This window comes from Camelus dromedarius, chromosome 4 (assembly GCF_036321535.1).
Source record: "Camelus dromedarius isolate mCamDro1 chromosome 4, mCamDro1.pat, whole genome shotgun sequence".
Classification (NCBI taxonomy): domain Eukaryota; kingdom Metazoa; phylum Chordata; class Mammalia; order Artiodactyla; family Camelidae; genus Camelus; species Camelus dromedarius.
Genome location: NC_087439.1, coordinates 35,580,718 through 35,606,995, shown reverse-complemented (window position 1 = coordinate 35,606,995; position 26,278 = coordinate 35,580,718). Strand labels below are relative to the sequence as shown.

The 26,278-nt window shown below is 41.9% G+C and overlaps 1 protein-coding gene across 4 annotated transcripts in view; it reads left to right on the top strand.

Moving 5' to 3' along the window:
• ACVR1 (activin A receptor type 1) overlaps nucleotides 1-26,278 on the top strand; it is a 117,832-nt gene that overhangs the window by 25,765 nt on the left and 65,789 nt on the right. The window contains exons 1-2 of one of the 4 annotated variants that reach the window (XM_064484796.1): nucleotides 24,190-24,268; nucleotides 24,638-24,935. The gene's annotated coding sequence lies outside the window, so the exon portion shown is untranslated. Of the gene's footprint in view, nucleotides 1-24,189; nucleotides 24,269-24,621; nucleotides 24,936-26,278 lie in introns of those variants that run through there. The other 3 variants (XM_064484797.1, XM_064484795.1, XM_010985603.3) reach the window with 3 other exon arrangements.

Below are 26,278 nucleotides of genomic sequence, written 5' to 3'. Positions count from 1 at the left end.
TTGAGTTTTGAGCACAGAAGTCTAAAGAAACTCAGGAAGTGTTTGAAAACAGAGGACACTGCACGTGAATGTTGGAAGCATGAAACGGGACTGGCTTGGGTGAGCCAAGGGGAAAAGCAAGAAAGAACACTTTTGGAAAGAGTTCAGGAGAGGGGAGATTTATCATAATTTCAGAGGAGGAAACATAAAACTTAGTCTTCTACTGCTACTATAACAGATCGTGATAAGTGTAGTGTCTTGAAACAACACAAATGTATCCTCTTCCAGTTCAGGAGGTGTTGAGAGGAGAGGCCCTTTTCTTGGGCTTGTTTCTCCTCCCTCCAGATTCCAAGCACATCCCTCCAGTGTTTCCCTTGTCACTTTGTCTTCTCTCTGCTGTGAACCTCCCCATCTGCAGAGCTCCTTTGTCACATTGGGTAACATTCACAGATTCTGGGGATTAGAACGTGGACACTTGATTTCTGTTCTTCAAGAATCTTTCTTCACAGAAGGAAAGTCTGCTGGATATTTGTTTCTAGTTCAGCCTTCTTTTTAATATTAGATTACTTTTCCTAAAACATGACGTTGTACATTTTATTTCCTTACTCAGACATCTTTGGTGACTCCCCTATTAGCTAATAAAATAATGTGACCTAGATAGACATTCAAGTTGCTGTGTCACCCCAAGTACATTTCAGGCTCCTCTCCCTCCCTCTCTTTCTGTCTCTCTGTCTCTGTCTTTCAGTCTCTCAAGCAGCAGCATTCATTTCCTCATTGTTCCTCTATGACCAGATTGTCTCTTTCCTTGTGGTCTCTTGTTCCTGCCTTTGGTTCCTTGCACTCGCCCTTTAAGGCCTTCCCAGCAGCATTTTCTCCACCATCTGTATGCGATTCCTAGGGCTCCCATAACAAATTACCACAAACTTGGTGGCTTAAAACAGCAGAAATGTATTCTTTCATGGTTGCGGAGAGCAGAGTCTGAAATCAAGATGTCGGTCCTGGCCATGTCCTCTCTGAGGGCCTCTTCCAGCTTCTGGTGGCTCCAGGCATTTCTTGGTTTGTGGCTGCATTACTCCAGTCTCTGCCTCCATCTTCACATCTTTTCCTGTTCTCTCTGTGAATGATTCCTTTGTGTGTCTTATCAGGACACTTGTCATTGTATTTAGGAGTCACCCAGATAATCTACGACAGTCTCCTCTTAAGATCCTTAATTTAATTTTATCTGCAAAGACCCCTTTTCCAAATAAAGTCACACTCACAGGTTCTGGGAGTTTAGATGTGGATGTATCTCTTGAGGCTGGGGGTGGGGAGAGGGCACCATTCAACCTATTACAACACCTCAGCCAGCAGTCGTGGTTTCTTTCTTTGACCTCTTGACATCACTGGCATAATTACATGATTTGGAACCCCTCATCTCTGTCCTGTTATTTTGCATGGCCAGACTATAAGGGCTCGAGGGCAAGAAGGCTTCTTTTGCTATGTAACCCTTAGCTCATGGCAGGGTGTTTAAGAAAGTGATAAAGGTTTTTTTTTTTTTTTAATAAAATAAAAAGTGGCAAGGTAAAATCCTGGCATAGTGATTACCAGGGTGCTGTGTTGAAATAGAGCAAGTGATCTTTCTCACTGCAGTTTTTTGTTTATTTTTGGCACTCTTTTTTTGGGGGGGAGCTTTTTATTTTTCAGGAAACTTAGGTGAGTACCTGAGAGAGAGCAGAGTTGGCAGCGGAGCTGCAGATCTGAAACAGAGCAGAGAAACACAAGGGCAAACGTAGTGGGGACAGTGGGTTTGGAGGTCGCACCGATTGGCAGATCCGTCGCTGTTAGTTGGGTCTACCTGGTCTCTTGGAAGTGTTGATCTTCGCTGGAATCCTTTCTGGTGGATTTTATAAACCTTGAGGACAGTTCTTATCGGCACTGGAGCTTAATCTCCCTCAGCACCGTGGAGAGTCGTGCTGGGGGCAGCCCCCAACCTCACTTTTCCTCAGGAGGTGGCTTCACAGGGTCACCTGCCCTACAGTCTCATTCTCCTTGGCCTCACCCGGCCCCACAGCTGCTCTTGAAAGCTCAGCAGTGAGCACAGGTCTCAGGCAGTTTTCCCAACTATTTTCTTCATTTGGCTTAATTTCAAGGTTATCTGATAATACCTTATTTTTTCCTTTTTCTTTGGTCTCTCTTACATTGAATGGATGCAGGTGTTCTGATTTGTTTTGTGCTAAACATTTGAAGGTGACTGATTTTTAGCCTTTCTAATATCTTCAAGCTGGTGATACCTTGATTTGGAGTTTTGTTATATCCATGAATCCTGATATAACTGCTTGAGTCTGTGAAATCTAACCATTGCTCATGGTGACGGCGTTCTGTGGCAGGATTGCTCCAAAAGGTGCATGTTCACTCTCTGCCGTGACATCATGGGTGGAGACTTTATGGGTAAGAATGGCTGATCGTGTCAGGCAAGTGTGGGTTTCAATTTCATTTTGCCGCTTTCCCAGCTTTGTGTCATTAGGAAAGCTACTTAACCTCTCTGAGCTTCAGTTTTATCATAGCAAAATGGAGATAATAGTTCTTATTGTATTGCCATGCCCTCTGGGAGAATTAAGTGTGGTAATGTGCATGCATATCTCTAGCATAGTAGTCTCTGGTGCCTGAGAAATGTTAAAAAATAATTGTGGCTCCTGTTATTTATTTTTCAGGGAGAATCAAGACACTGGTGATATTGAGGGATGTTTCCAAGTCACCCATAGGAAGCAAATAAGCTTCTAATTCGCAGGATTTAGTAACAGTCTTGTGTGTGTTGGGTAGTGTGTGTTGAATACGTTAGCCATTGCAGCCTGGCTGTATGGTGTTTATTTGGCTGGTTTGTAGTAAGATAGAAAAATGATATGAGTAAAAACACACTTAGTGACTATATTCCTGAGCTGAAGCATTTATCATGCTGGCTCTGTGAAGCTACACTTCTCATTAGTTCAAGGCCTTTACCTGCAGACTCAATGGAGGGATAGAGTTTAGAGTATAGTTTAATTAGTGTTCAATTTGTATTGTTAGCAATAATTTTGTGACTGTTAAAGTATGAGAGGTTTATTCTGTATCTCTTGGCTTTTATAATAAAGGTGTGATTAAATGCATTGTTCTTTGCACTAGGAAGCCTTGAATTCATCTGCTGCCTTGCTGGTTTTCAGACTGAAGAGCCTTAGAACAGTTTCCTGCCCAGAGACAATATTTTGGATTAAAATTACTTTCCCTAAACCCCTGTGTGTGCCAGACCATTCTGGGGCTGGGGGGAAGATAGGGCACAGAGTGCTAGCAATTGAGTAAACTGGGCCGTCACCTGCCATTGGATATTGGTTCTGTGACTGGATGTTGAAGGCTTTCGCCAGAGTTAGTGGGTCCATGAGTGAGAGTAATCCTTATGTAGGGGCATGCGGTGTTCTTAATAATGGAGGCAGGGGGAGGGTAGAGCTCAGTGGTAGAGTATGTGCTTAGCGTGCACAAGGTCCTGGGCTCAATCCCTAGTACCTCCATTTAAAAAAATAAATAACCTAATTGCCCCCCATCCCAAATAAATTAATTAATTAAAAAATAACGGAGGGAATCGTCTCAGATTTAGGACCTTAGAGCAGGAGACATAAGGTCAGATGCATGAAAGAACTTCCATGTGGCGTTTTCTGCCTGAATGTGATCTGCACGAGGGTAGGAACTTGGTCTCTCCTTTACCTCCAGTGCCCAGAACCGCGCCTGGCTCCTGGTAGGTGCTCAGTACATGCTGGTCAAGTGAGTGAATGGCTGCGGGGAGAAAAGGCAGTAGGCTTGGTAGGGTTCAGAATACCCTCTCTACTCTATGCAGTTTGTTTCTAAATTGGCCTTTCCCAAGGGTCAAGAAGTTGTCTGGAGGAGAGACCCATCCACACTGGGACACCGACTGTGCGACAGCGCTGTGCCAGGAACGGGACAGGAAATGGTTCAAAAGACTGTATCCCGGGCCTTCTTCAGGACTTGAATCATGATGGTTTGTTTTTCAGCAGGGGCTGTAACAAGGGGCGTTTCCCTGGGACGACTTACTGCAGCACTGGGGTGATCTTTGGGGTCAAGGGATTGGATGGATCTTTAACCATTAAGCCTAAGTCAGTCCTGAGAATTTTGGTCCATTTTTTTTAATCCCTGAGAAGCAGCTGGGTAAATGCAGTCGTTTGTTTATTTATTTACATGATTTTCCTATCCCAGTGACCATCTTGTGCTTCCTTCTGCTCTCCACCACCTCAAGTGAGGAGTCAGGGCAAGGTCACCCCTCACCCCCACCCTGCCCCCTCATATCCTCAGATAAAAGAATGAATACAAGGGTTTGGAATTCCTTAATGACTGTCTTGATGAAAAGGGGTTGAGAGCAAGCTGGTTTTATTCCTTTCTTCCCTCCCTTTCTCTCTCACAATTTTGAGCCCTTGTGTTTTTCAGTTTTTTTGCTAAGCACCACACTGAGATCTTGTATGATTTTCAACTTTAAAGTCTCCTGTTTTTGATCTTTGTGGATCAGAAGCCAAGTACAGACAAGAAGGGGGTGAGAAACAGGCTTGCCAGGGCATTGAGTCAGCTCATGTGCACATTTCATCGTCTTCACCATACCTGGTGGGCTGTGCCGAATTTCTTGGGGGAAAAGGCCTGCAGCTCTGTTACCAACAAGGGAGCAGGAATTGTGGTTGCTGTCGGGCGGGCAGCCAGGAGGATATTTATAGTCCTAGTGAGTGGCTGTGGGCCCACCGCAGTTGTGGATATGCCTCCTGCCTTAAAGTTCCTGGTGTTCTTGAACCGAACCCTGCCCTTGCTGGCCAGACAGTGGTTAATGATAAAACGGATGGCTGCAGGACATGGTGCACGCGAGGGCCGTGGCGGCTCACAGCCTGCAGGTGCTGACACTTTGGCCGACCTGAGCGCTTAGCGCAGGGCAGGTGTCCCCCTCCCCCTTCTGGTCAGGACTGCATAGGTTTCCTGGCCTTTCCCTGCATTGGCTTCATTGACATGGCGTGGATGGACAACTCACTAACTAGTGTCCACTTTCTCTGTGCCACACGGGCCGGGCCGTGTGAAGATTTATGACCCCAAAAGAAAACATGGATCGTGATTTTAGCTTCCTCATCTCTCCTTGAATTCGGGTCAGATATTTATACTTGCCATGCAGAGGAGTTCAGGACCAGATGATGTGTTGTGTATGTTAGCTCATGTTAGGGTATAAAGTCTAGAGGAGAGAAGAGAAAGAGTAAGTTCTCATAGGAAGTGACCAAAAATGCAGAAATTTTCCTTGTTTACATGCTAAGGCATCGCATGAGCTTTTGTGTTCACCAGTGGGTGTTCTTAGGATGGAATGATGTGGTTCATCTGTTAGTTTGCATTTGCAAGGGACAGAAAACACAATCCAGGTTAGCCTTAGTAAGAGGAGAATCACACGGCTGCCATACTAGGGAGTCTAGGGTGAGGCAGGTTTTAGATCCAGGCTGACCCAGGACTCCACCAGTGTCCCTCGGACCCAGGTATTTTTCCCCCTAATTCCTTTTTGTTTTTTGGCTCCGTTCTCCAGCGGGCTCCCCTGTCGAGTTAGCAAAATGGCTGTGGCATATTCTCTGAGGTTTAAGTACAGTGAGAAAACCTAACTTTCTTTTCTAGCAATTCCTATAAAATCCCAAGAATCACTGATTGGACCAGTGTGGGCCACGTCCCAACCTCAGTGGAATCCAGCGTGCTGATTAGCCTGGTCCCCTTACCCTGGCATCCACTCAGAACAGGGGGACTGTACCCCAGCCCAGAGTCAGGGGTGGTTGCTGGAAGGGGGGTGGTGTGGACCGAAGCCAGGGAGGCAGTTTCTCCAAAATTATTCTATAAATCACATATTGGGGACCTTTTTTTTTTTTTTATCATCGTGAAAGAGTATTGTTTTTCCACCTCCTGGATTGTTGCTTGATGGTTACCGCCTTCTAAGTTCTGGGTGTTTTCTAGGTAAGTCTGACATCCCCTGGAAGCACAGGGCCAGTGATTTTGCTGATGCCTCAGGGATGCTCACTGCGGGGTATCAAATTACAGTAGGTCTTAATGGATGCCATACTACGTAGCTCTTTGGTGGGACATTAGCTCAATTAGCTTTCACTGTATGCCTTTACATCAAAGGTTGTAGCTGGACAGCTCGACTTGACATATATTTTGTTTGTACCTGAAAGCATGTGTTCTGTTTCTCTCTGGCCATTCAGATTCATTTTTGGGTGACAGTCTTGTCAGCTTGGAGCTGGGGAGAAGGGAGGAGAGGCTGCATTTTGGCCATGCTTCCAGCCCGGAGCAGCATCCTGCAGCCAGCACCATAAGCTGGATAATTTGTCCGCAGAGGCCTATGCATTATAGAAATGAAAATTCCTTCTCTGACAGCATTCACCGCTTAGCACGCAGCAATTTGGCTGTCAGAAACAGCTGGCCCTGCAGGGTGGGACAATGGAAAGGCGAGACCGGAGAGAGGCCAGTGCTTACTCAAGTCTCCCACTGTGAGAGGATCAGGTTACTGAGACTGTCATTAACAGCAGACTGAGGGGCTCTAAGGCAAAGCTTCCAGGGAGCGGGAGCCTGTGGCTCAGACAGTCAGTGATTTCCTCCTCTTTTTGCTGAATGGAACAAAAAGAGAAATTAAAAATAAACTATTAAACCTTTGCTGACACTCACATTTTGGCTTTCCTTAAATGCTCAGTTCTGATTGTGTCTTCTACGTGGTGATGAGCATTTCTGGGGAAGTAAATCCCTTCCAGTCTGAGAATAGTTGCTCTTGGTGCATTCTAGAAAACTCAGAAAGGAGTAGGGGGGAGGGGCATGATGGATTGCTGGACATCTGCATATTTGAGGTCTGTAACTTTTAGGTTCTGCTTATGTAAAAGCAATGCTGAAAGGACCAACGTTAGGGCCCCCACGAGGCATGCTCAAGTGTGAAGTGGAAAGCGGGTGTGCGCTCTCCCCAGGTGCGTGTGCCTGGGACCGGAAAGGGACAGCGGAGCTGTGTGGCTTGAACCTGCTCTGCTGTGTGAAGCTGCAGCGTGGCCGGCTCTGTGCATTTCCCAGTATTGATTCCATGACTCGTGGAGCATGATCTAAGCAAAAAGCACACTTAAAGGACAGAGGAGACAGCTGTCTGTTACAGGAGGGCATATTTTCTGGGTTTAATGGCGCCAGCTTTTTCCTGCTAGTGTGTACACTGGAGATGTACTCACTAGTGACATCTCATACAGAGTCATTCTTTTTTTTCTTTTTTGAAAAAAATCATTCTTTAATAAGTTAAATATTATTCTTTTATTTCACAAGTGAACTTCCCCTCTAGGAAAGCAGCAATACAATTTTCATTTTCCTTTTTTTTTTTTTAAAGCTACATGTCAAAATGAGATTTTTTTCCCCCTCCCATATTGTGAAGGTCTAGAGGAAGTTTAAAGCAATGTGGTGAAAAGTACCTCGCCTTTTGAAGTGAACAGTGTTTCAGTGATATTAGGTGACTCCAGATAAGTTTGGCTGTGGGATTTGGTTGTTCAGTGTGGCTGGAACTGTATCCCCCACCCCCCCTTTCCCTCTAAATCTGTTTCCCTTTTATATGATAGAGGCTGAAGTTCCCAGATGTTGTTTGGATTAAAGAGTGTGTGTGGGGAGGGGGAAAAAAAGCTTTCTTAATGATAATAACAGAGTCAGACTGGCTGGTTCTGTACTGACAGGAAAATGGAGAGATAAAAACTCCATTAATGGTGTGTGCACTGCCTAAGTAGCCAATAAAACAATGCTGTCCTCACTGGAAGCTGGTCCCAGACTGGCAGCGCTCTGTGCCAACTGCAGGAGACAACAGCTGCAAAGAGGGGCAGAAGTGTTCAGTCAGAAGTCTGTGCTACAAGGCTGGCTTGGGGGCGGTTCTTTTGTTCTGTTCCTCATCCTCCTCCTCCCCCTTCCCTCCTCCTCCTCTTCCCACTTCTGCCCACTTTCCTTGATGAGTCCTTCTTAGTGCTCACTGTTCCAGAAACTGAACCACGTCTGATTAAAACTTAATGGTTCCTCACAGAATGAAGTTGGCTGGTAGTTTCCAGACCTATTTATGCTAGTTTGTGACAATAGAAATCGTTGATTTATGCAAAATGTATCTAAGTGTTACAATCCTTAAAGTTTGATAGTTCTATTTAAGAACCAGGAGAAGTTGTTGGTCACGGATGTAATGCTTTAGTTTCCCCCCAAGTATCTTTGAATTTCCAGTGTTCAAACTTAGCACACGCACACACACACACACACACACACACACACACAAAATCTCATTTTGGAGAGTGGCGCAGACTTAGTTTAGTTACATTCATTCTCTGTGTGCTTTCTGATCGCATTCTCTGAGCTTGTCCTCTGCTTGGACCCTGGGCCAGGCAGGGCTGCATGTGGGAGACCTCATCTGGGTCCTTTCCCATTTCACAGCCACGTAAGCACTGGGGTCTCCAGAGAAGGGAAGGAAAGAAGTGCTATTTGAGTGGTGTAGAAAGCAGTTACGAAAATTCAAAAGAGAGGTGTTCCGATGCCCTTGTCCTACCTGTTTTCTGTGAGTTTGAAATCTAAATTACTTTGGGTTTTTAATTTGTGGTATATGGGGGGAGGGAACAGATATTTGGATTTTACTTTTGTGCCAAGTCTTATGCCACAGACTATATATATTAGGAAGTTGGTATCTGTAGCCTCATTTTACAGGTGAAAGAAACATAAAGCTTGAGGAATTAACTTCCTTAAGGCTGCAGAGTCTGTTCCTGCTGTTCTTGGGTGTAGCTGGAATGAAACAAATTGTATGAACCAATGGTGTGGTATTTTTTGCCCATAATTGTAGCGTGCATCCCGAAGAGGTGGTGAGGTGTTCTTTATCTAGACCTGTCATAATGCTGGCAGGGAGGGCTGGGAGTAGACACTGGTTTTAAATCCTGGAAGGCTCTGTGGAGGAGGAGAGACAGTTATTTTCAGCAGACTGCCCTGAGTCAGGCACCAGGGCCTGGGGACTCAGAGCTAAAGGAAAGTCCTGCTGTCAGAGGGTGGCCGTCACTTCCTACGGGGCAAAGCCAGGGCAGGGGATGTGTGTCCAAGCACCCAGAAGGAAGTGAATCTTGACAAAAATAGCTGGTGGTGGCTTGGCTGGGAGTGAAGCTTGCCCAGGTTACTTTCTTGAAATAGAGGGTTTTGACCGCAGAGGGAAGATGTTGGATAAAATGTGTAGGGAAGAGCAGTGAGTCAAGATTGTAGGTGCTGCCTGTGTTTCCCTATGGAAATGTCTGTGGATTGTGAGTGGCCTCAAGGGTCCTGGCTGCAGACCTCTCCCTCCCAGGCCACTTCTGGCCACATCCAGTGGCAGTGGCCATAATGTCTTAAGCATAGTTTCTTCTCTTGTGACTAAGGACAGCAAAGTAGGTCTACGGGCAGACTGTGTTCTTCTAGATAAAGCCTTTATTTTAGTCATTTTTGAAAAGTATGTGGCCTTTCCTAGGATAGTATTTCTTTAGCTGGCAAACTAGAGAGACCATTCTGAGGAAATAAATTCCTCAGTGATTAGTACTAGATATTAAATGGCCTTTATTTAACATATGCTTGCACTACTGTGCTAGCTTGTCTTTTTCTAAATGTTGGGGTATCACTGTATTTATTTTATATGTTTGAAGGACTTGGGTGAGTTCCAGATGTGACACTTCGGGCTTCAGTTTTAGATTTTATAGTGTGAATGGCTCCCTAGTGTCCTTGATAGATGTTCGTATGTGCATCCCTACTGATGAAGAGGAGTATGTGTATTACATTAAAGGCGGCAGGTGGCGGGCTGGGTGGTGGTGACTAGCTCTTAGTGCCTCCTCACTAGGTAGCCTTGGGGGATGGAGTCTGCATACTTGCTATCAGTGTGTGGGCTTTCCTGTGGTCCATCAATAAACTACCGGTTGAGGGATCCTCGGACTTACCAGTGGTTTTCAGTCCTGCCCTGTGGCAGAGCTAGAGTTGCTGTTCATCGTGAGCTCTGCGAGTCATTTCTTGCTCACTGTTGAGGTCGGGAGGTTCTGACGAGCGTTAGAGCTGGTTCAGCACCACCCTCTCCTTTGCGTTCTTCCAGAGAGGAGGGAGTTCGGAGACGAGTCTAAGTAACTATTTTTAAGTCATTAAAAGATAAGAACTATTAAGAAAAGCAAGGAAATGAATATCACAAAAGTCAAGATTCTGATTCCAACAATAACAACAACGTCAGTCTCAGTACCAGCTTGCCCTTTTGCTGTGCTCATCTGTCAGGTTCTGCTCTGAGTGCTTGGCCTGTAGTCACTCATTTTGCCCTGATGATTATTACTCCGTGAAGCAGGTCCAATTCTTTTTAATCTTAATTTTGCAGATGAAGGAAACGAGGCACATTAAGTTATGTGCCTGAGGCACTAAAGGTGGCAAATGACTGGGCTGAAGGGCAGTCCAGACTCTGTTCTGGGGTTTAGCCACCGTGTAGGGGAGGAAGAAGACAGTGTTGGAGGACACCCAGGGGTGGGCTAGGGCGTGGAGTGCTGGTAATCTCCTAAAAATAAAAATAATAATTAGAGCCTTCACTAAAGGTTGTAGTTCCATTTTCATTGTGTATATATTTATTGTATATAAACTGATTATATTCATATCATATATGTTACATGGATATATATCTTTCTCCAGGAATTCATAGTTATTTGAGAAATGACAGTAAATGTATGTGAGATACTAGTTTCCTTACCAATCTTGATGTTTGGTGTATAATAAGCCCCACAGTTGGGAACCACTTCTCTCTCTCCAGAGAGAACATGTTCACATATGGAAGCAGTGGAAGATTTTCCCAACCCTGACAGGCCCCTGCTTCTGTGGAATATTTCTATCTTTGCCTTTTTTCCCCTAAACTATCTTACTTACTGGGTCTTGTCTTTGCAAAGGCATTGGGTGTTGACTGAAACTCTAAAGTCGAAGTTAAAACATTTTTTGTTGTGTGTATGTTGGGAAAGTTCACCATACAAAATTATATTTAAAATAAAACAGCTTCTAGACATGGATCTGACCGACTCTTCAGATGTCCAGCGTGAGCAGCCATGGAAGGGCACCTGCCGGGTGTGGGAAGCCAGTCTAAGTCTAAATTTGGCTGTTAAGTTCTGGGAGACTCAGTTGAATTTATGCTAGAATGTGTCGCCTTAAAATAAACCTGACTGCACAGCAGTGCTGGTAGAACCAACAGAAACGCACACGAGACAACTAAGATGTAAAAAAAAAAAAAAAAAGTTATTATCTGAGAGGTCCCTCCCCCAATACTTAATGCTTTCAAAATTAGAACTAACAGAAGCTAGCCTTTCCTTCCTGCCAATTTTAGAAACTAAGCCACTCTAACACTTATAGGACATTATCATTTCCCTCTGGGATTTAAAAAGTAAAAAAGCAAAATCAGTAGACAAATATTTATGAAGTGGACCAGGGTTTAGTGACCTGAAATTCAGTGGAATTTTTCTCAGAATTGTTGACAGTGTGAATGGTAAACAGAGACAATTGCTAATGTTTTGTTTTCTTTATTCATTCTGATCTCCCGGGCACTTTAACATGCTGCTGAGGAAGACTGATTTGTTAACCCGTTGGTGTCTTGAGCAACTTGGAGTGAGAGAATTTAGTCGGCTGTGGTGTGGCCTCTAACTTGGGGGAGGACAGTTTGCTCCTCTCTTTAGCTCTTCTTGAATTACTTTTCAAGGGTAGAAACATGTGGCATAAAGTTTATATGTTTCTTTTGGCGGGTGGAGGTAATTAGTTTTATTTGTTTATTTTCTTAATAGAGGTACTGGGGATTGTACCCAGGACCTTGAGCATGCTAAGCATGTACTTTACCACCTGAGCTGTACCCTCCCCTGAAAGTTTATATGTTTTTAAAAAATAAATATGTATATGTGTGTACATAACATACAAATTATATATATATATACATTATATATATATATAATTTGTTTTTCTTCTTTTAATTGTTGCTTGACAAGTAGTGCACATTTTAAATGAGAATGATGCTAAAGCCATGATAAAGACATTCACATTAGAAATTCTGGCCCAATTGGGAATTTGGGTTATTGATGGTAAATATAGATTGTTTGTATTAATTGTCAGGTAAGTTGCTTCTGAAGAGTTACAATATTGCAAATGATGGAAAAGCTGAAGTTTCAGCTTGTGCTGATGTAAATTAATCACAGATATGGAATCTTGAGGCTTGTGATGAAAAGACTGCTCATACAATCAACTTCAGGCATGTTTTATTATATAAAACTAATCTATAAAAAATGAATTCTGGTGCAAAACTATGTGTTCTAATTAAAAGCAACCTAAATCAAGAGGCTATAATTCCATTAGTGGACTGATTGCTTAATGACACTTGAGGAGGTTAAAAGTTTAGAAAATGTCTCTGCTTTGGGGTTACTCACATAAAACTACTTGAGTAAGGATCCAGAGATGTAAATGTCATAGATAACCTAGTCTGATCACAGTACTTGCTCTGGGAACAGCCCTCTCCCCACCCTCCCACTCCAAGCACCCCCACTCCAGAGCATCACTGAAACCATAAAGAGGATTCCAGAGGGGTTTGCCCTGATTCTAGGTAAGCTGGCTGTGGCCCTGACTCTGCATTTGCCATATCCTTCCTGCTTTTGCATCTTCCCTTTTTCTTTCTCTTCACCCCTCATATGTCCTTTCTTAGAGTGCACCCCATTTTAATTTTCTGCCAGTTACCATCAGCCTGAGTGGTGGTGATTTGCAGATCCTCGGTTTCCTCGTTTGACAGGTAGGTAGTGTCTGCTGGTTTTATAGCTGGGGACTGGGGCTCAGACAGTAATGTGCTCAAGTTCCCAGGGCCTTGGAAGTGGCAGACCTTGGTTCAGTTCCCAAACTGTGTGATTCCAAAGTTTGGGCTCTTTCCACAAAATGGAATGAGAGACAAAGTATGTCCATGCCATTAACAGGCAAAGCACACATTCGAGGTCTAAGTTGTACAGAAAAAGGAGTAGGAGCTTTCAGACTGATTTTTTTAAAGATAATCTTTTTATTGAGTTAGTTCATCTACCAAAGATTCACCCTTTTGTGATGTACAATTCAGTAGCTTTTAGTAAATCCACAGAATTGTGCAACTGTCAACACTATCCAACATTAGAGCATTTTCATCGTCCCCCAAAGAAACCATCAGCATGTAAGACTGATTTTCAATCTAAGACCATTGAAATAGAAGTTGAAGTTTGGGCTCCCAGTTATCCTGTGAACTAAGTGAGGGTAGAAGCCAAGTTCCTGGACCAACCTACCCCATCCCCACCTCCACTGACACTAGTGTTCCTTTCCTGTCACAGAATCCTCCAGAAAAATAAATCCTCAACCTTTTTTTTTTTTAAACCTATGCTCAATTTTGATAAACTAAGAAATCTCACATTTTCCTGCCCATTTGTAATGAGAAAACAAGATTTTAATTTTTATTTATTAAAGAATTATTTTTAAGTGTAAGTAGATTTATTCAGGGAGACACACACTCCATAGAGTGAGGTCCATCTCACTCAGAAGGGAGAGAGACTTAGGAGGTAAACATTCCATAAGCAGAATGTGGGCCGTCTCAGAGGAAGAGAGGCCAAGAGGTGTGGGGTGTTTAGTTTAAAGTAAAAGTAGATACTCCATAGACAGAGTGTGGGCCATCTCAGAAGGAGAGAGAGAGGGAGAGAGGGAGAGAGGGAGAGAGAGGGAGAGAGAGAGAGAGAGAGAGAGAGAGAGAGAGAGGAGGGGGAGGGGGCGCGAGAGCGCGCGCGCTTGCGCGCATGCGTGACCATGAGGTGTGGGGTAATGACAGGATTTTTAAAAATTTATAAACTTTATTTATGGTTTTGATTTTTCAAATGTCTGCCACCTCTCCACCCCTCCTTACTTTGATTGGAGAATCATTCGCATCTCAAGACTTCTAGGTCATCTTCATTGCAGGTTTGCGTGAACACATTAAGTGAATCAATACAGTCGTGATTTGAAATGACTCATGCATTAAGCAATTTCATGTGTAAACTTAAAGTGATCCCAGCCAGAAAGTGCTAATAAGAGGCGCGCTCATTCCTTGGATCTTCCTTCTGTTTTCCTTAACGCTCAATTTTGGCCCTGGCCTCCTTTCTCTTACCTTCTCTATGCTTATTATATTATATAACAATTTATGTATTTTTTCTTTTCTTCCCACTATGTGGTATAAAAAGGTTGGGGTTGGGAAATTGGGTTGAGGGGGAGAACCATTAAAAAGATAGCGTTTGTCATGGTAAGAAGAAGTCATCTTTTCCCCACTCCGGCCCCCAGCACCTGGACTGAAGATGTCTGGAAGGAGGCCAGAGAGTGAGAGCCAAGCCTCGGGGATCGTGTGGGGGCCTGGCTCCACTGAGGGAATAGTTTTCTCGGAAAATTAACATTATTCTCATGAGATGAAGCATTTCGCTTCTTACACTTTACTGACAACATCTTAGTTTCCAGTAATATTACAGTGTGAGCATCGTATTTGAGTGTTGCTCTCAAGCTACTTTTCTATATATATGTAACTTAGAAAAAGATTATGGTCTAATATGTTGGGGTAGGGAATACTTCCTTCTTATCATATGTAAATCAGTAGGAAGCTATGCCTTAGTGTGTACATTTAATTTACATATTATCTTTTTGTATGAAGTAAACACTTTAGCTCTCTCTCAGACTCTGTAACTTGGGATTTGGGGGAGGGTTTTTTTTTTTTTTTTTCCCTTTGAATTAAAAGCCATGACAACACTAAAAGTGGATTCTGGTAGGCCTACCTCCTTTTTTCCATTAGCATAATTACTTCTCAATTTTTATTGTTCATCCTTCTTTTGGAGGGTTGTGCTTCTGTTTTGAATCCATTTATCAGGCTTTATCACCCATCAACATTTACTAAGGACCTATTGTTTATAATCCCTGATGTTTGAGAAATGAAAAATATTACTTATCTTCTAGGAAATCAGACTCACTAGACAGTGAAATTTAAAAAATAAATTGAAGTGCACTTTTTAGGTGCCGTGATAATTAAGTTTGGAAACAGCAAATGAGGATGCATGCATCTTAGGGTGTGGGCTTGGGGGTTTCAGGGACGATTTCCATTGAGAGGTGATTCTTGAGCTGATCCTGAAGCTTAGGAATTGACAGATGGAAAAAGACATCTCAGGCGGACAAGTACAGAGGCAGATGGTGAACAAGATCGAGGATAGAGGTGCCCTCAGGGAGCTGTAAGGTGCAGTGAGGGTCACAGTACCTGTGGGGTGATGACTGGATGAGGTTGGAGAGGTCTCGGGCTAGGTCCTGGAAATTAGGGATCTGCACATGCTCAGGAGAGGAAGAGGCAGCACTGTTGGCAGGTACTTAGGGGAAATCATGGAGGAGGCAGTTGGAGTGCTGCTGGTGGGAGACAGGAAGGGCTGGGACAAAGACAGTGGTGGGATTTTTAAAGGCAACTCCTCAGTTTCCAACTTGCTCATCAGTGTTCATTGGTGGTTCCATTGCATGAGGCTGGACGTAAAGAAAGATGAGCAGATTTGGTGTGATGGGTGAGGTGGACACCTTGACTTTAGTTTTGTTAATCCGGGCTCCTTGTCTTGGGAACTGGATGCATTCTCATGCCCCTTGAGAGACTGTTCTTGATAGACCCCCTCCCCTGCAACCCGCACTGTTATTCTACTCCCTTTTGTGCATTTTCTTACCCAGTTATCCTTTGTTTGGCCAATAAATTATTGGTAGGCAAATTAAATTAAAAGCAAACCTCTGCAAATTAAGAATGAAATTGCTAAATTAAATGAAAGATGTTATTTTTTTTTTTAATGAGTGGGTTGGTTGCCATCTCAGTACAGGAGTAGATTGGAAAACCGTCTTTAAGTAAAGGGGTAACCTTTCCTGTTAACGTAATTTTTGACGAATCCTGCTAGCAGTGGTAAAAGAAGTATCTAAACAGAGAATCTTTGAGGAAGAAGGAAACTCTGCAGCTTGGGCCACCACTCTCCATTTCTAGTTAGGAAAAACGGATGCCAGAGGACACAGGTGCCTCCCGGTGTCAGGGGTGCAGGGGTGTGTCTTGCTCATCAGGGCGGTGTTTTCTCCGCTGCGCCTGATGATTCCCTGCAATGATCCCATGGAGATGATAGAGCAGAGTTTGAAATCTAATGTTCAAGGCTTCTCAGTCACCGGTAGACCCAGAGTTCCCTGGATTCTTGACTTTAATCTTACTTTAGGTTAATCTCATTGTTCATCAGTCAGCAAATATTTGTTGACTGTGTAGTGTGGAAGGGATGGTACCCAATTATTATAAAGTTAAGTGATAAATAAGAGGCTATTTTTCTCTTCAGTAAGCTTGCATGTTAGTTTTTCAGATAACTTACTACAGGTCTGGCAACTACTTATAATATGCATAGCTTGTTTGGCATAATTATGGAAATGTAATACATGTACACACAGCACACTATAACAGCATTAAGAAAACAAAGCCATGAAAAATATTGTTTACTTTTAATATTTTTTAAACTATACTGGGTCTTTTTTTGTTTATTTCCTTGTTCTGTCCACACAGGGGCAAGCAGTTTCCCACCTAGCCTTAGACATGCCTATATGCCTGTGGACAAACAATACACTAAACTTAACAATTAGAAAAAGAATGTTGGTTGCCTTTTATTCAGTTTATTCTTGTTGAACCTTAATTAGGGAGAATGATCTGGTGAAAACTTCATTTAGGTTGATAACTGATGTGAATATTTGCAAGAGGGCACTGAAAGAATGGTTTTTAAAAGCGTTAGTTCTCTGTTCATTTATTTGGGTACCTCTCTATTGGAAAAGCTGCCCCCCACAATGTTTCTAGAAATTTCTATAGATATGGTTCTGAAAAACTTAACCTTAATTTGGAGTAGTTGTTTGGTTAATAAATGTACTAGGAAAACTTACTGCCATTCTAAAATGAAGACTGCTTTTACAAAACAGTAATTTTTCTATAATTTTTATTAAAGTATAGTTGATTTACAATATTTTTTTCAGTTGTACAGCAAAGTGATTCAGTTATACATATATATATGTATATATATATATATATATATATGTATCTGTTTTTTAAAAAAAATCTTCTCCATTATAGTTTTTTACAGTACAATTCATTATAAGTTTCTTTATGTTTGTGTTAACCTGTTCCTGTCAAATAAGAGTTTGGTACATTTTGCGCTGTTTTGAATTTATGTCTAGGGTAGAAACTTAGCCATTTAGTGCTTGAGACATTTTACTTAGCAAGTTTATGAGCTTGAAATTGTTAAAACTTCTCACTTTTCTATAATTTTAAGCTTCATTCATTTCACAGATAATTAAATAAGCCTGGTGTGATACTGGACCAGGCATTGGAGATACAGCAGGAGGTTGGATATACAGAGTCCCTACTTTCAAGAAGCTCCCTGTTGAAGCTTTGCTAATATCTGTCTAGTAAAGGTATACAGACAAGGAACCCCAGAGTGAAGCTTTGGAGAAACAAACACCCCATTAGAAAACTAGAAAATCTGGTTCCGGCCCAGGTGGGTGGCATCCTGCAAACTCTTGTAAAAAGGGCTTTGAGGTCATCCACTGATGAAAGCCTCCGTAGCATCACATATAGGGGTAATCATCAAGGATTACCACGTTACAGCAGATAAAACGCGTATGTCTCATGGAAATGGGGAGCACGGAAGTTCTGCAAGAATGGGGTTTACATATGCAAAAGCGGGGCCCAACAGAGAAAGATGATCTGATTACCAGTGAAGTCTGGCCCTGTTTAGAGAGTAGTGCATTGAGGGGATGGAAGAAAGACAAGTTCCTTCTTTTACCTCTGCCTATTCTTAATCCCTGTCTACTCAGGGTGCTCTGATTCCTCACTCAGCCCTTTTTGGAGACTTAGACATTGCTGGAATAGAGCTGCTTGGGATTGGACGAGTTCGGTGTCTTGAAACTCAGATATCATCCAGGAATTGACATGACTCTGTGAATCAACCACAGAACCATTAACTAGGGGAAGACTAACAGAATTTGAGAAAACTAACACCTGTAGTATGAAGGGAAGATAGAAAAATGAGGGGGGAAATGTGATGGATCCAGTGGATTTCTTACTGAGCTACCAGCTGCTCTCCAGGGCCTGCAGAAAGGCTTGCCATGCAGTTGGTAACATCAGTGGACCAAAAATGCTGCTTCTGTTCCCTTCCCAAAATAGTTAACAAGCCAGCTTTGGGCCTTGTGTGGGGAAATAAATGAGGAGAGAAAAGCAGAGAGTAGGGATAGAGAAGGAAGAGGGAGAACGAGTGAGTTACTGGGCTACCTATGAGTGAGGTGTGTGTGTATACGTGTGTGTTTGTGTTTCTTTGTCTTTCTGTCTCTGTTGAATCTTCTCTTCCCTGAAGTCACACCTCCTGTCTAGTGAGGAGTTGATGAAGGTGTATTCTATTTTAGTCTGTAGCCTTCTCGTCTGGTGTCTGGGTTTCTTCTAAGCTGCCACCAGTAGGGGAATGAGTACGGGATATTAGTCTTTCATGTTCTTTCCTTTCAGGCTTTCTTTATAATATTTATTTTAAAATTACAGTTTTTTATGGGTCAAAATGGTCAAATCTTGGCACTTTGATATGATTCAACCGATTAATTCAACCCTTGTGAGTCTCAGTCTTACTCACTGTTTCCTCTTCTTACACCTGCTCCTTAAGTATTAAATTTATAATAATAGCTATCATTTATTACCACCCACCATATGCCGTGTATGTCCCATATGGCAACTCGGCAAGGAAGTCATGACGCCCATTTTGCCTGTGAGAGACTGCGGCTCAGACAGCTGGCCCAGGATTACCTGTGTGGTGATGGGCAGGGCTGGGCTTCAACCCAGGACCCTCTTGCTGCTACTACTTCCCACTGCCTTTGTTCTCTTGAGTTTTATCATGATCCTTGTGCTTCATATTTCTGGCACAAATAAGCCTTTGGCTGGACAGAGAACTGGGAATTTGATGGGCCCCAAACCATTTTGGATGAGGGTGTTTGAGGTTATAAGTTACAATCAGGTTATCTTCAGAACTATGGTCTGGTACTTAATTGCACTCACTCATGTCATAGTCCACAGTGGATACCTCTCATCTTAGCCAAATTATAATTTAAATTCTGGAGCAGAAAGATACTCTCATATTTGGACCTTTAATCCATATCAGGTGCCAAAGCATAGGAAATCTTGCCTTCACCCTGTCGCCACTTTGGTTGGTCTTCTCCCATGGCTTTGAAACAGACCTTAATCTTTTCCTTAAAACATCCTGGAGACTTGATCCCCATGCCTGCCTCTTCTCCTCATCTCTTTTTCTAGTGAGTTTGAGCCCTGTGTAGTATCTAAATATACACAGGAAGAGACTAGTGTTTTCCTGGCAGAATTCCTGCCCAGGATTTCTTGGGAAATTTATGTTTTTCCAAATCCCTCCCCACCCACCCCCCAAAATCAGTTAAGAAAAAAGGTAAATGGGGAAAAGTGTTAATTCTTCTGTGAGAATTAAAACAATGAACAGAAACGTTAGTTGATGGAAGGAATCTGCTGATGTCAAGTTGAAAGCTAACCTGTGGAGTTGAAGGGTAAGATTGACATTTCCCAGAACCAGGACAGGATAGGAGCGCAGAGGAGAGAACTGGTCATGATTGCTGGTAGCTGCTGCTGTGTTATAAATGTGTGTCCATGGCCCTGTCTGCTGCTACTGGTGAGTCATCCTTGTAGATAAAATAAATATAAATGTATATGCGTGGCATACTGTATACAAATCCTGTGAGTGGTATTCCAAGAAATACATTTTCAAAGCAAAATCAGCCTTAAAAATGGCAGTTTCAACATGGCAGTTTCTATGTAGTGCCGTTAACCTTCCTCATAGATCCAAATGCAGGTTACTAGAGGGATCAACAAACTTTTTCTTCAAAGGGCCAGACAGTAAATATTTCAGGCTTTGCAAGCTATTTGGACTCTGTCGCAACTATCAACTCTGCTGTTTAGTGTGAAAGCAGCCATAGACTATATATAAAATGAACAAGTGGGGCTTGTTCCAATAAAACTTTTATTTACCAAAACAGACCGTGGCCTGGATTTGGCTTGCTATTGGAATACTACCCAATAATGCTCACTGATATTCTCCAGCATTTGAATGTTTGTTATCGGCTACAATTCTTTGTAAATACTATTAAGTTTATTTCTTACTTAACACTTTTTTAGATGTCCATAATAATGAGTAGAGGATGTCTGAAGTATTTTTTTTAATAACTTTTAATTTGGAAAATTTTGGAGAAATTCTTGGAAATTCCCATTTCTCATTCCCACATTCCAAAGCTTGCGATCTACAGAGAATTTGGAAATAGCTGGAGAAGGGAACTTGCTGTATCCTTGTACACTTTGTGCTTCCTGATTCAGCCAGCATTTGTCTTTCCTCACCTTATGAGGGCCTCCTTGTTCTTTGAGCTCTGTGGTGTCCCCGAGCTTATCAGTTGTCTAGGGCATGTGACCTATTTTTTCCCCACTGGGAGACTGGGAATCTTGGCAACCAGTTGATACCTCTATTACCTGTCTTCAGAATTACTAGTAGGTAATACCTGTCTTGTCCAGGTGTTCAAATGTCTAGAGTAGATTATTTTTCAAGGATACTTGACATTTATACACTTGGTTATAGAGATGTTACTTTAGAGCCAAAACAAGAGGACAGTTGTAGTGTGATGTGGATGATTTGTGTTGTTTTCTGGGATGGACTTGCTTTATGTCTTTCTACCATGCTGCTTTAGCATTTCTATTATTTTAAGGGGTAGGAGACAGGAAAGGATACTAAGAATATCTACTATAAGCATTCAATTCAGTTCTTACAAATAGTCAGGATACAATTATACTTACTGGTAATTAAAAACAGATTTTGGAGTCAGCGGAACTTGGGTTGACTGGTTTTGTCATGTATTATAGAAGTATGATCTTGGACAGTTTTACTTAACCTCTCTAACACTGTTCTCTTATCTTTCAAATGGGAATCCTAATGTCCACCTCTCCATTTTTGTGTTATTAGGATTAAATTAGATAATGCAGGTATGTGGTTAGCACAGTTTTGGAACTAAGGGCTCACTAAATGACAAGGTGGCATTATTATTAACTCTTAAAGATGTGAGATATTAACCTTGTTTCATGGCAAAGGAAACTGAAATGAACAAGGATTAAATGATTTGTGTAAGATCACATTTAGCAGATTGGAAAACCGGGTTTAGCTTTTTCCTAAGTCCATGATCTTGCTACCATATGCTGCTTAAAGTAATTTCAGCTAACAGTAATTCTAAAGCAAGATACAGCATGGTTTATTTGGGTTAGGAGGCTGGGTAGGTAGATGGGGAGGATATGGGATGATGTCTTTTTTCTTTTTTTGTTTTTTAAATTCAGGTATAATTGACATTTAACATTATATTAGTTTCAGGTAAACAATGTAGTGATTCAGTATTTGTGTATATTGCAAAATGATCACCACAGTAAGTCTGTTTAACATCCACCACTATACAAGGGATGATGTCTTGAAAAGGTGAGCATTTGTAATGTTTAGAAGCCACAGTTTCTAGAAGCCAAGGATATAGTTATAATTAAAAAGTTGAGAAAACTTGCCCTGATTTTTTTCCCTGTTGCTTGGCTGCTGTATTGACTGCTAAGAACATGTTTGATTTTAAGTACCTTTTATGCTTGCCTGTCACTCAGTCCCATCTTATTACAACGGCCTTTAAGGAACTATGCATATTCTCTTAAATTGAATTAAAGAAAAAGATATTGCTATGATAAGCCTGCAGTTGCAGTTAGAACATTTTTTTGGATTTCTCGTTTTCCACTTCCTCACACTCTCTTGCCACCACTTCACAGAAGTGTGCTTCTGACCTTTAAGGGCAAGATTTTCACGTGGCGAGATAGTTGCCAATAATTAAGCCTCCATAGCTGAACAAATAAACTGGCTCAGGTTTTGGAAAAAACTCAGCTCAATGAAAGTTTTGTGACATGTTGCCACAGTTCGCCATATGCACATGGTCTCTGACTTACACAAGATGGGGCAAAAGGGATATGCATTCAGTAGAAACTGGACTTTGAATTGTGAATTTTGATCTTTTCCCAGGTTAACAACATGCAGTACGATCCTCTCTCATGAGGCTGGGCAGCGGCGGCTCCCAGTTGACCACTTGATCACAAGGGTCAATAACAGTACACTTACAGCCATGCTGTTTTTTGCTTTCTGTACAGTATTCAGTAAAGTACATGAGACAGTCAGCACTGTGTTATAAATTAGGCTTTGTGTTAGATGGCTTTGCCCAACTCTAGGCTGATATAAGTGTTCTGAGCAAGTTTAAGGTAGGCTGGGCTCAGCTATAATGTTCGGTAGGTAAGGCGTAGTGCATGCATTTTTCAGCTTAATGATAATTTCAATTTACGATGTGTTTATTGGGGTGTAACTGCATCATAATTCGAAGAAGACCTGTGTAGGAATTTATCTTACAGCACTGATTTTAATTGGTGCACATGCCTCTTTTTGTTTGTTTTCACTTTTTAAATCACTCTTGGGGTTTTGAGCACAGCTCCTTTCCACTGCCTTTCAGGATCTGTCAGCCTTGCTTATTGGCATGAAGTGTGTTTGTGCGGAGATGGGTCCTGGGTAGAACGTGGGAAGAATTAAGTATTTGGAATTTGCTTTCTATCTTTGCTCTCATTTTACTGACCTGCTCTTCTTTATAGTACACCACAGTTTTGACTTCAGTTCATGAATTACTGAGAGCCTGATGAATTTTAAAACAAGTACTAAGTTATCTTTAATTTGAAGACTTGATTTTTATCCAGTAACTCTTGAGCACCAACTATATGCTAGGTACAATGAAAAAAGGCTATTGCAGAAGCATAGTATTTGATCCTTACCTACTTAAAAAAAATTTTTTTTTTAAGACAAACTCAGTTTAAATTTAAGGCAGATGATTAAGTGCCAGGTCCTATAGAATTGAGTCATATAGGTTATAACTACCAGAGGAATTAGAATGGAAAGATCTGGAAAGTGTGAGAGTCATTAGGGCAGGCTGAACCGAGGCAGGAGAGTCTGAGCACAGTCTTGAAGGAATTCCCTGCAGGAACGGTGATAGGGCTGAGAAGTTGGAAGGGAAATTAGAAGTACCTTTGTAATTTAAAAAAATCTCTCATTTTAAAAAAGAATCATTTTAAAAGAACTATGCACTAGCATTTCTCTATTTTCTTGCTATCTAAAGCTCCCCCCTAAACAGTCCCTAAAACTTGAAGACACAGCTGGCCCTACACAGGGCGCCGAGTGCTGGCCCCCTTTTAAAACGCAGTCAATCTTTGGCAAACAGGAAGGCACTTCAGTGTGAAACTGCCAAACTTCCCTGGCCCCAGCATCTTGGAAAATTTCAGTATTTCAACTGTTTGTTCTGAAACTCAAGGTTTGTGCATGCCGCTTAGCCAAAGAGTTTGTTTTTAAGGATGTCCATTCTAGAAATGGATCATTACTCTTTATCTTCACTAAATGATTGCTGAAAATGTCAAATTTCTGGTTGACCTTTCTACGGGGGGATATTTTTGTGTGTCTTATTTTTAGTGTCTTATTTTTACATTCTTGATTCTCTTTTCAAATTGGTTGACAGCCTCAACTTAAACTGAAGTGAGGTAAGTTTTGATATTATTTGTAAAGCATTTCCCTTGAATTTCAAGGTTGATGTGATTTTCCTTCCAAATAATTATTGAGGAATGCTGTATTTTGGGTTTATTTTCAGCTTAGATTTATTTACATGAAAGTTTTCTTGGTAAAGTGTTCCTTGAAATTAAAACAAAAAAAAAAAAAGAGGTGCTATTTTCTGAAAGTAATAAATTTTTCAATGTTTGTATTACTTAACTATTTGAATGGGAAAGTTTGGTTCTAATAAAAATTTCCTCTTCCTTTGGCAAATGTTGATGTTTCTAAAGTCTTCCTAAAGGAAAAGGGAGCTTGGGTGGTTTTTTGTTTTTTTGATAGTTATCTTGAGCCCCCTTGCCTTCCGCTCTGTGTTCCAAACCCCACCATTGTTTTATGAGTCTTTGAACTAGATCTCTATTGCTGAGAATGGTGGTTGCAAATGGACCCAAACCAGATTATATCTGGGTAGTTACACAAGAACCTGGTTACTCTGGTACATGCATGTCTCTGGGAGCAGCTGGGAGTCTGGAGTGAAACTTTCGTTCTATACTTGTGGACTGCTTGAACTTCGTTTTTCCCAGGTACATGTAATAATTAATGTAGGCAAAGCCATTTTTTTGTTGTTTGTTTTGTTTTGTTTTTGTAATGGGCTCGAGTACCTGGTATATGAACTTGAAAGGAACTTGATTTTGAAATTTACCAACTGCAGATTCTACTGGGTTTTGTGTCATTTAGAACAATATTTAAAGACCAGTGTGGACCTATGACTTCAGCATCCTGCGTGTCTGTTTCCAACCCTTTCCACCCTGGGTTCGATTGATGTAAATCCGCCGTCGTTTCGTGGTCCCAGTTGAGAGGCTCGTCAAGTGTGCTCTGCCTTTAGCCAGCCCATTCACAACTGCAGGATTTTCTTCTGCTTAGCTGGTTTTCTTTCTCCTTTCCTTCTGCAGCCCTGAGCCACTTGTGAGCGTCCCGCCGCCAGCGAGAGCTACTGGAGAACGTCCCGTTCCCGGAGACCCCGGGCGCCAGCGCTCTCCCACCGCCGAGGCTCCAGCCAGCGAGTGAGCGGAGCCCCGGGGCAGAGCGACTGCTGGCAGGACAGCTGGGAGAGATGCCCCGGAGCCAGCGCTAAGGTAGCCGAGTCAGCCTTTACCCGGGAGCGCTCAGAGCGGCGTTGCCGGAGCCGGCAGTAGAGCCCTCGCAACAAACCGCCTCTTTTAGTGCTTTGGCAGAGACCAAACCTACACGGTAAATTCTTAGCCACAGTGATCATTTTGTCGGTTTATATGAATCCAATATAAGAAAGTTAGGATCGAGCCATAAAGTTCCTTTATTCTTGCATTACCTCCAAGGTAGGCTTTTTTTTTTTTTTTTTGGTGGAACTGCTCAGTTATCTTTTAACTCTGGCTAAGTTGTTTAGATACTACCCGCATTTCCCTACATATTAAATACTTCTGCCATTCTTTTCACTTTATAGTGTCACTACATATTTTTTTTCTTTCTTTTTAAATTGACTGTGTTTTAGAACAGCTTTACGTTCACAGCAAAACTGAGCAGAAAGTACAGAGAATTCTTCTCATAGATTCCCTCCCCTCCGCAACCTGTCCCAGACTCTCGGTCTCCCCCAGCAGAGTGGTCCAGTTGTTACAGTAGTGGAACCCACAGTGACACATCATTATCAGCCAAAGCCCATAGTTTACACTAGGATTTGCTCTTGTCCTTGTACTTTCCATGGGTTTGGACAAATGTATAATATATGCAGCATTATAGTTTCCTACAGAAAAGTTTCGCTGCCCTAAAAATCCTCTGTGCTCTACCTGGTAATCCCCCCCCCCCCCTCCCTGGCAACCCCTTATCTTTTTATTGTCTCCATACTTTTACCTTTCCCAGAACTACATTTTCATAGTATGCTTCCTTGGAGTACTTTGAAACCTATGTAAGAAGTCTCACTCTCAGGATGAAATGCTATTAAAGTTGTGTTAAGCTATGCTGGTAATACAAAAGCCAGCTTTAGAATAGAGCCTGTTTCTATGAGGGGGGGCCTGAAATGCTCAATGTTGTTGGTGAGTGTGTCTCTGTGTTAAATGTCCAGATTGCCCGGATGTGCTTTGAAACTTGTCCATAGACACAGAAGCAGGAGGTCTCTGCCGCTTCTTAGGTTCAGAACTTTTGGAGGAAGTCTCTAGTACTTGTCAACTGCTTTCTTTTTTAAGAAAAGTCTAATTTATTCTTTTAAAAACTTTATTCTTTTATGTAAAAGTTTATTTTTGATTGTTTGGTTTCAAATAGTACAAAACAGTATAAAGATGAATTTTCCACCTTTCCTTTTTTTACCTATAGCTAATAATTTGGAACACACAATTTTTCACATACAAATCTTTTCATGGACACACAAAATATGGATATTAATTATGTTTAAAAAATTGATGGAATGTGACTGCACATTGAGTTTTACAGCTTGCTTTTTCCTTCTGCTGCTGTGTTGTGGACGTTTTTCTGTTTAAGCAGAGTTTTCCCTTTTAAGCAGAATCTCGGTGTAAGTAATGACTGCTCAGTGTTCCTTATATGGCTGTAATGTAATAACAGCCAGT